Raw genomic sequence first — 10,946 nt, forward strand, 5'->3', positions numbered from 1 at the left:
AACACAATGGGGACACTGAATTTAATAAAACCAAAGAGGAAAAATTCTCTGACGTTCAAAGCTATTCACTCAACAATTAATGTCCAATTTCAACAAACCTATATTTATGATTACGAAACATACATATTCCTTTAAAAAGTCAAAAATTATTTCCTTGGTGATCATGAAACACAAAGTCAGTATTTGAAAAAAAATCCTTTACGTATTGTCAAGGAAATTGTTTTCCAATTTTTTGGTTACTGCTTATAAAAAAAATAAGAGAATTATTTCGTTTACAAGTGTCTGAAATGCAACTCTCTGAGTCAGTGGGCAAATCAAGGTAGATATGATAATACAAACATTATGCATATTTAAAATGTATCAGATTTTTCTTCAATGTTAAATATCTGACCAGTGTGCAACTATTGTAAGGACATACTTTCTATTAATCACTACAATTCCTTTGATGAAAATTGTCTTTATGTTAAGTAACCTAAATAAAACCTGCTGGGCTCTGGTGAAATCTTACAAATGAACAATTGAATAATGTAAAAAAATTACATGCAAGAAGGAGGCCATTAAAATATTCAACACGCATCCTCATAAATAAGGTTCCTTTAAATATAAGGTGATAAAACTTCAAGTTTGCAGCCCGTCTTATGAACGACTTTATAATCATGTTAAAGATAGGTATGATACAAGAAGTCTGAATTTAAATACAAGTATGTTCTTGTCATATCAAAATGTTGCGAGGATCTCTATACTTTAAATTATCTGCTAATCACTACATGTATAATGAGATAAAGTTTACTACGTCACATTATATGAAATTGACCTTAATGCAGGTTTTACTTTCAATACTAGGGTAGAATCATAAAAGATGTCTTTGAAATCGTTATTATCAAGTTACAACCGTACACTGTCAAATGATGATGATCTGTATCGAAAAATAACTTTTCATCAATTTTATTGGGATTTTTAATGTCGTCAGAGCAATTCATAACTTCTTAAAAGTTATCCTCTTTTTTTGCATAAACAGGTCAAGATACGAAACACCGTGCTTATGTAAGAGGAGAATTCTGTAGACAAGGGGTGTTTTCCCATGAACAGTGGAAACACAGAACTGTAACAAGACGAAATGTGTAAAATAAAGTATGCACATGTATTTAAACTTCAAAATAAGAACCAAATAATATATGACACAGCATAAGAAGAAATAAATACCATAACGCATCATCGTACTTTGGATGCGGCATTTATAATTAGAACTTAACAACATTTGAATTCAATATTAAACGCTTTTAACTAGTGACCTAGTTTTTAAGAAAAGCCAAAATAGAATCTAATATTAATGAGTGGGTTTTCGAGGCACTTGAAGACACTAGTAGTTTGGATGAACATTACAAAGTCTTTTAGAATCATGTAAGTATCTACTTAAAGGGGCATGGTCACGATTTTGGTCGAAAATTATTTTTCCAATTTTCATTTTACAATGCTTCAGTAAGGCATTTTTAATATGCAACGAACATTTTGAATGTTATTTGTTTAGTTATAAGCGAGTTACAGAGCTTACAATTCTACGCTATGTAAACACAGGTTTAGTTTCACACAGGATATTGAAAGTCCGTGCCTACTTCATACATGTATTTTATTGTGAAAGTAGTTCTCGTGTCCCAAGCACTTAGTAAAACCAGTTCAAGGTCGATTGCGTCTACAACCATGTCAGCCTCTTTAAAATTAATAAAAAAAAATCGAATATAATTTGAAATCAAAATAAAGCTTTTCTAACCTCTAGCTTTTTATCATATTGATGCAGTTTGACTATATATGGTTTAACATTGTATTATACTGAATGTCTTAATTTCAAAGAAAACTTAACTGCTTTTATATTGGAATGATGTGAATACTATGGCGAACCGTACGCGCATAATTTACGCGCATGTAACAATTCGTTGTGTTACCCGTTGCCAAGTGTGTTGCTAATGCTGAGGGTAATAGAATGGATCATCAACTGCGACTTAACCAATCAGATATTAGTATATTACATGAAAGTATAATAATGTTTGTTATTTTCATTCAGTGATATTTAAGGTGAGAATCTGTAATGGATATATGCAGTTCTGTATGAAAAAAATATCTGGGAGTTTCGAGGCCATTGAATTTCATTGTTGATTTACCTTGGGCAGTCCGATTTGGAAGGAAATAGGTACTGTAATCAATAGTAATGGTCTGAAATTAAGAAGTTCGCTAATATCGGAATGTCACGGGTAAAATAAGGAACACTTATTGTCTTTGGTGACTATTACTGTAAACTGGCTTGAGTGTATCATTTTTAGGAGATAATTTAATTCAGAAGGAAATTCTGCGGGACTAAATGTTTGCAATGCAAAAGTCTTTAATAAAACACTGATCCATCATTATGAAATTTAAGTGTTTGCCCCAAGATAATTAATCAAAGGACTTTAAATTACGTGAGTAATCTTAGTATGGTTACATTGATTATCAAATAAAAATATACGAGTTAACATTTTGAAATATGATTAATCTTTTTTCTCCAAATGGCATCGCAGTTGGAATTTTAAGCTTTACAATCTAAAATGTCAATATTTTGTTATGTATTTACGAGTCTACAAATACAACAAATTAAAAAAAAAATATTACCCTTTAAACTTCATGACACAATAATTATACTTTAAAAGCAATAAAGAATAGTACAACAATACAGAAATATCAAACAGTATAAAACTCAATGTGCTAGGATTATCGTTTTTTTTTACTTTATTTATTGGATTTTCCCCCCGGAAAATGATACTTATAGCGGGTAGTGTTAATAACCTTTACACTCTCTTTTTTTTAGGCATTCAGTGTTTGTAGAAAATAACCAAATAAAATCTCTTTTAAATAATTTGAGAAGTAAATATATATAAACAAATTCAAATAATTTCAAGTGTTTTTTTTTTGTTTTAAATTACATATGCATAAACATAAATCAGAACATAAGAAAATCTCATTTCCAAATTCACACTTTTTATATAATTAATTATGCACTTTACAGCCGATAATGAACCTTGTTTTTTAGGGAATTCCAGGACCATCAAGAAACAAGTCGGAGCCCTCGAACCACTTAGCTACTTGTTACAAAAAGGGTCAAATTTTCAAACAAGACACTTAAAGTTCTCGACACTGTTTTTTTTTTGTAAAAATATTACAAGTTTTCAAGAAATAAACAATACAGAATTATTTGAAGGACATAATTTTTTACTCTACTCACTCGAAAGTGTTGAATAGTGTTTTGCTGTTAAAGGTTATGAAGCAGTGTTAGACAAGTCAAATTTTGTAAACTGATAAAAAAAAAACGAACAATAAATCCCAGTCAAATGTGTGTCTTTATTATTTATATACATGCAACTCCATTTTTTAAAATATTGATTTATATATTTATATTTCAAGAATTATTGAAATTTTGACTGAATACAACAGAGTCTGTGTCATCTGTTTCATATTTGGATATTTTACTGGAAATATACATTGATGGTAACCTAACAACAAAACACTATGATAAACGCGACGACTTCAATTTGTCTAAAGTCAACTTTCCTTACTTATGTAGCAATATACCTTCAAAACCTGCGTATGGTGTTTTTGTCACTCAGTTGATTCGATACGCAAGGACATGCTCTTCGTATGAACAGTTTCTAAGACGCAAGCTACTGACAAACAAGTTGATAAAACAGGACTAACAATTAACAGTCTCGCCATTTTTTCGTAAATTTTATGATACGATTCCTCTATCTATTTGGAGGTCTGTGTTGCTCTGCTTAAATTTGTATTTCGTTTAATGGATGTTTGAGATGATTCACGGTTTGTTATTGTCTTTTTTTTCATTTAAAGATGCTTCATGATTTTGAGGCTTCGTCCAACATTATATTGTACTTTGAAATTCAAACCGCACGACGTATTTTTATTGTTTTGCTAACACATGTTATCTATCATGCTATCACATTTTATCTTTAACCAAGTACTTACAGTTTTAAAATACATATCATACAAGCCACATACATTTTTAGGAATGAATAATTCTTAATACAATATTAAATTTTAGGCAAAATGTAGCTAAAGTCGTCGTTGTTGAATTTTAAAGTATTATCCTATCTGAGAGACCGATCAAACTGTAAAAGAAATGATGAAATTCAATATGTTAAAAACAAATATTATTCTTTAACTCATATCAGAAAACATTTACAAACCATCTAAGATAAGCATGGAACACCTCGTTTTTCCTTTTTCTTTCTTTGAAATGAAAATTACCTTGAAAATTTGTTTTAAAATATTCCAACTTAATCTATGTCTAACAAGTTATAGCAAACACTTAAAAAATTATATACAATTATTTAAATGTTTTGTTTGTGCTGATTATTTCACGAATGATCAATACTTTTTTTATATTTCTATTCTGTTTCCTTTCTCATAGAGTCCTATGTCAGAGAATTAAATCACAAATTACGTTCATTTGTTAATCAACCTTTTAATGGTATGTACGGATTCCTTTCCACAGTATTTCTTCAATTTTTAAATTTAATGGGATTACAAACAAACTTATTATGCCTCAAAAATATTGCTTCAAATTATTTTAATTTTTAAGCCTATTTGATTCTTCTACTCTAAGAATTAGACTCCGCCTACAATATATAAAACAACCAATAATATACTCAATGACTAAACCTCACTCTAGATTTTCTTATACGTATATAAATACAATATTTTTGAAGACAAGAGTTCAGTATTTGTCATCCATCACTGAGGATACCCAGGGAACCATCCCCAAAATTCCAACTAGAAACAATACGTTGCACTGTCTATAGCAAGGTGAGATAAGTGTTTTTCTGTTGCATGATTAATTTGTATTTTAAAAAAGACTTAACATTTTAGGCAATAGATGAAACATCAAGAATATCATCAATAATTTATCAATTTATAATCACATCAGGAATCTTTGTTAACAAGAATAATTTGTATTTAATTCATCTAATTAATTAATTTAATTAATAATTTGTAACCTGAAATGTCCAATGTCTTTTATAATACAAAATGTCCTTGGTTTTGACATAGCTGGCCTACACTGTGTAATAAATACGCGTATTAAAGAGAACCGATTGACCTTGGCCATTTTTTTTGTATTGATATACCCGAGAAGAAGATCTCTGTTTCAAAAAATATATTAAGGATATAATTTTAAGAATGTTAATCCTTTTTAAGAATCAAAATAAAATATGATACATGTATTAGTAGTCAGTTTTTTTAACACATAGCCTACAGACGGATGTATTGGAAACATCCATATTGTTACATACTTTTTTTTCAATTAAATACAACCTAATATTAATTAAATAATATCATTTCACAATTTTGGGTTCTAACAGGTGAACGCAATTGGTTTAAATGACAACTATTTACCCTCAAGCCATGAGTTCGCAACCTTGAACTTTTACTTGGTTTACCTATATAAGACATTAACACTGTATTTTATTGTCAAGCACTGTGTAATTTAAATACTACGAATTCAAAACGGCATTTGTATTGTGTTAATATCATATACGAGATACTTTCAGTGATATTGAGATCTGAAAGTGTCCCTATCACTTTAATAAATGTATCATGTTTGGTTAAATATCTGACATAAAACCTGTATTTTAAACAAAAATAAGATTAAAAAAAACATAACTAGTCTTCCACTTAAAAAAAATGTTTACTGTTTATTTCATTTTAGATGAAATTGCTGATATGGTTGTCACTTATTGCCATCGTTAATGCTGCCAGTACAGTTGTTCGCATGAATCGTGACCTGAACGGTGCTTTGAGTATAGTAGAACGCAACAAGGATAGTTCCAACCAAGAAGTTGCAAGATTAGTATATAACCATCTAACAAGCACCTATCCAAATCGTAACTGGTTCGTATTGGTATACGATGACGTGTACGGCAATGACGACCATCAAATAAGTAAATGTGGAGGGGGGCACGCTTTCCGGTTCAACGGTTTCAACATAATGATTGCAAGCAGTTCAAGTGATGCGCCATCGATGTCATTTTCAAATGCACGATCCATACTGAATTCACCAAGAACAATCAGCCACAGTGGATTTTGGGGAGAAAACCACTACTATGAAGCCATGGACGTACTGAGTTCGATTAGCCATTACGTTGACTGTCACAATTATTCTGGTATTGCTGTAATTAAACAATGGGCACATATTGCAGTAGAGGCTAGCTGGAGTCGTTTTTTATCGGTCAACCGTTATCCATTTACCATGGTAATTTTCAGTTAAGCAGTTTACCTGTACTATCCATCTACAATAACCACAATGCAAAGTTTGTATTGGTTTTGTATTAAAGAAATAAAAACTGAAAATGCAAAATTATAGAAAACGTCAACGCTCCTTAAATAACTTATGCTATTGTGAATTGGGATCTGACGTAGATGATACGAAGCTGTCTTCATATTTTTTTTTTTACCTTTCTAAATATATCATATAATCAATGTATATATTCTGCTCTTCTAAATGATATAATAAAAGAATAATCGACTTTACTTCACTTTTTCCTTGAATATAAAGTCGCATACTGTAACAGTAATGTATGGACCTTGCGACAATTCATGTATTATCCCTTTATCTAAGCCAAGAAAGAATTAAAATCTAATCAACAGAGTGATCGCAGTTTGAGTGAAAGAGCTAGTTCACTTAGTACACATGTTTTATACACCTCTAAAGTACACTGGGAAATAAAGTGACAGATCACATCACTATCTTTGTCTTTGCTTTCGTATCTCGAAAGAATGAAAGCGTGTAGTGAATCTTTTGGTTTTCACCAAACCGTGTGCGAAACCCGAAACGTGTCTTCAAACCCTTATGAAACCTTCAATTTCGAGTTTAATATAAAATACCACAGAAAAAGGGTGATATATAGACTGTCAAAAGATATTTATGCAGAACATTTGGACAATTGTTGGTATCAATTGTTGATAAAACTAAACAAACCTGGGAATGAAGTGCAATTGTAATATATGAAAGTAAAAATAGCCGCGATAACTTCTTTCATACGTTATCATTCTTTAACACCGAAAAACAAAACGAAAACGAATTTCTTACGGAGATTTTTTAATGAGAAATGGTGACATTTTTTCTCCATTCGGCAGTCACTCGGAATACCTCGCACAATTTTTCAACTTTATCATCCGGGTCTGTTGCAGAAAAGAAATCCAAGTAGAGATAACTTTTTTTCGCCGTGTATTGAAAACCTGATTAGCTAGATGGGCGTTTAAAAGAAGAAATCTTAAAAAGTTTCATGGTATTGAGTGAACATCGATCAAACCCCTAGGAATTTATGAATATCAAGTAATTAAACAAAATGTAAATCGAGGATATCTTGGGACAGAGTATAGAAACTATGCTGGGATGCTGCCAATTTATTTTTCTAAATAAATCTGTAGGTTTAGTCTTTTTCTCTCACACTGGTTCTTAGACCTAGCTTCGCTCAGATATCTCTGGATTAAAAAACAAAATCTGGATACCTTTTCATTTCGACAATTTATTGTTATTCAATATTTGTTAGATTAAATGCACCTCCTTTTATAAGTAAAATATTTATCTTTACAAAAAATGTACCGAGAAAGAGGCATTTTAAGAAGGAATAAAATAAATATACAAAACGATCTGTATTATTAAAAAGCAAAAAATACTCGACGGTTATGATATTTAAAACAACATACGACGGTTTTTATAATAACATACTGTATAATTTATTTTAAATATTTTCAAAAATTCTTTGTCTGGATACTGCAAAAAAAATTCTATGTATATTAAAAAGCGTCTCTTGACATTACACATTTTCCCAAGTCAAGGGTTTCTGATTCGCTCTTCCCTACATAAACCCTTGACCGAATAGGCAGAGTTTGACGGGGTTAAAAACCGCGCACGCTGGTAGGTGTAATACAAGTTTGCATGATCCAATAAAAAACGTTGTTTCAATAATGATGTTAATTGTGAATTGGTTAATGTTGAACCATTGTCAAATAAATTTGAGACGGAATAGTAAGTATTTGACTTACTGGTATCGGGTTTTATTCCGAGTGGATCTATATTTTCTACGGATTTGATTTTGTTCATTGGAGCAGCCATATTGCTATAGTGTTTCTGTTTATAAAGCATTCTCTTATTGGTCAGAACAAGAGATCACAAAGGTTTAAAAATGAGTAGTCTCACTAGATGGCGTAATCGTTAACTTTTCTGTCAAGGGTTTATGTAGAGTGGAGCGGATCAGAAACCCTTGACTTGGGAAGATGGGGATTGCAGGTGTCACTACAGTATTTCACTGAAGGTTCACGTATGCAAGGGCGTTTCCGCTCGAGACAGGAGCTAATTTTTTATGAGACGAAAAACAATGTGTAAGAGGTCTAACTATCCCAGTTTTGTAATAATGCGAGGTCATTTCAATTTTTGATGCGTGTTGTTTCCGGAGGGGGGGGGGGTGAAAAGGCCCGGGCTTGATTTTCAAGCACATGTGTAACTTCGAGGTAAACAAAGTCTCACGCCTTGCTGGATGCACGTGTGTATTTTGCCAGAAAATTGTTAACGAAGCGTTGTTTAAAAAGATGTCAAGAGAATTTTTTCCAGAAGTTCGTTTTGAATTTTTAATCTGTATGTAAAGCAATGCAATTTTAGTAAGAATATATAGTAAAATTTAATACTGTAGTGCAACCTGCATTCACAGAATGATTCAGAGAGATGAAATTGGTAATTGTTGATAGATAGAGTTGCGCCCCTTGCAACTTTATATTGTTATGTTATGAAATAATAGGGTTAAATACATATGCTACGTCGCTACATAACACACATTCCATTTAATCATTATCTTCGGACACTGATAAAATCAAAAGTGAAAGGCATTATCTCACATTACATGTACATCTACAGTAAATCGACTGTACCTTACAGTACATTTCACAGTCTTCTACAGTAAACTACTAAGCTCTACTGTTTACTTATACTGACCAGCACTGTGCCCACTGTACGCCACTGTCCATGGCACTGATCAACATTGTGCCCCACCTTACACCATTGTACAGGGCACCGACCAGCACTGTATCATTGATTTGAAACGATAGAATCTTAATCAATTTAAACTTTTATTTGATTAATAAGAAATCATATTCCCTGAGTATTATGAGGTGATAATTTCGATCGGGGCGTGGTCAAATCCAATAAAATTCGAAGGGATTTATGATAGATTTGACCAAGCTTCGACCGAAATTATAACCTCATAATATTCAAGGAATGGTTTCTTATCTATACTACTATATTAGAATAATAGACTCGAATTTTTGGGCTTTAAAACCGAGAAATCGGAAGAGTACTGTCCTTTGTGTTATAAATTTTAAACATCATTGGTACTTGAAGATTACCAATATGTTTTTATTTTTTCTCAATCAAGCTTCGCTTACTAAGGAGGTGATTGCAAGGGTCCTTGAAAAAAATCTATCCAATCAATTTTTCTCCTTTTTATAAATATTATACCTTATAGTAACAGTTTGAGAAAATTTCAACTATAATAATTGTTGATTTAAGGGCGGTATGGTTGCTATAACAACCACACTTTTTCCAGTATCTTATTTTAATTGAGTTATGATTAAATTCGCCAGGTAAAAAAAATTATGAATTACAAAAACAAGCAATAAACATCAATTAACATTTAAATCCATTCATAGTAAATAGAAATATTACATTGATAATTCAAATTACACTACCTTGTATAATATGTACTCATCATAATTTGAACACAATTTCATAGTCTGGAGGCATGTTTTTTGATCTTCAAAAATTTAATAACCAATCAAACTTCTTAATTTTAATAAATGTTATAAAAACATATTTTTAGTAACATTAATACAAAATATCAAGTGGGATATTCGAGTTACTTTTTACACTACATCACAATACTTGTACCCCCCCCCCTTCAATTTTCAGACTTTTTAATGCATTTTGCTCATGAACCAATGCATGATGTTGACAATAAAAATAAATGAACATTTAAGGAGGGAAATGCAATAATTTTATGTCATAATAAACTCTTAATTCATCAAATTTCATATGATTTTTAGCAAGTTTGCTACAACTTTTATGACCACAGTGTTCATTTATGCCATTAGACATGACTCCTACCCTTTATTGATAAATTCAATGTAGGTTCAATTAATCTTTCCCTAAAATACATATAATAAATCATTGGTCTGACATTACTGGATGTCAAGTCAGTTTAAATGTTACATGTACATAGTATTTCCAACATATTCCATTTTTGTGTATGATATAAGGAAGATTATATACTAGTACATTTGTAAGTGCAAAAAGGTAATTTTGATATTTTTCACAAAACGTTATCCAACAATAAAAAAATTATATAAAAAAATATTGTCACATAACCAGTTAATCAATACAAGAAGAGAAAAGATGTTCCTGTGACAGAAATTTGGGTTTTTGTGTGGACAGATATTCATAACCATTTGTCAACCCTAAATTGATAAAGACTACATATCCAGAGAAATGAGTTACTCTCTATGCAATATATTGCAAGAAAATGAGTAAGTTCAACAACTTGTATTTTTCACAAAAGTTATAAAAAAAAATCCAAATCCACAAATAAATCCACATCTTTGATAAATGCATAAATGATCTGATAAACAAAAGCTTCCTATCAGTAGTCTGACACAACAGTCGGTGATCAAGAAGAAAAATCAAAAAATGATCGGTTGAATTACACGTAAATGCTTTGAGAATTTTTTAAACTACCACACGGGTCAAAATGATAATTTCTTTATAATTTTTAAGTTCTTATGGGTTTATTTTAGTCCATTTGGGTAAATAGATGCACCAGCGCAGCTCTAATCAGGTTATAAATCCGAACATTTTTAAA

At 31.0% G+C, this 10,946-nt stretch overlaps 1 long non-coding RNA gene across 2 annotated transcripts; it reads left to right on the forward strand.

Annotated features, from left to right (window-relative positions):
* The first annotated feature begins 1,383 nt into the window (after positions 1-1,383).
* Positions 1,384-6,567, forward strand: LOC105318468 (uncharacterized). Of its 2 annotated transcripts, none has more exons than XR_010709589.1 (3): positions 1,384-1,401; positions 4,749-4,845; positions 5,747-6,567. It is a non-coding gene; the product is annotated as an uncharacterized lncRNA (long non-coding RNA). The 2 variants fall into 2 exon arrangements; XR_004603299.2 differs by lacking the exon at positions 1,384-1,401 and adding an exon at positions 4,482-4,510.
* Positions 6,568-10,946: the final 4,379 nt, after the last annotated feature.

The sequence above is a fragment of the Magallana gigas genome, chromosome 9 (assembly GCF_963853765.1).
Source record: "Magallana gigas chromosome 9, xbMagGiga1.1, whole genome shotgun sequence".
NCBI lineage: Eukaryota > Metazoa > Mollusca > Bivalvia > Ostreida > Ostreidae > Magallana > Magallana gigas.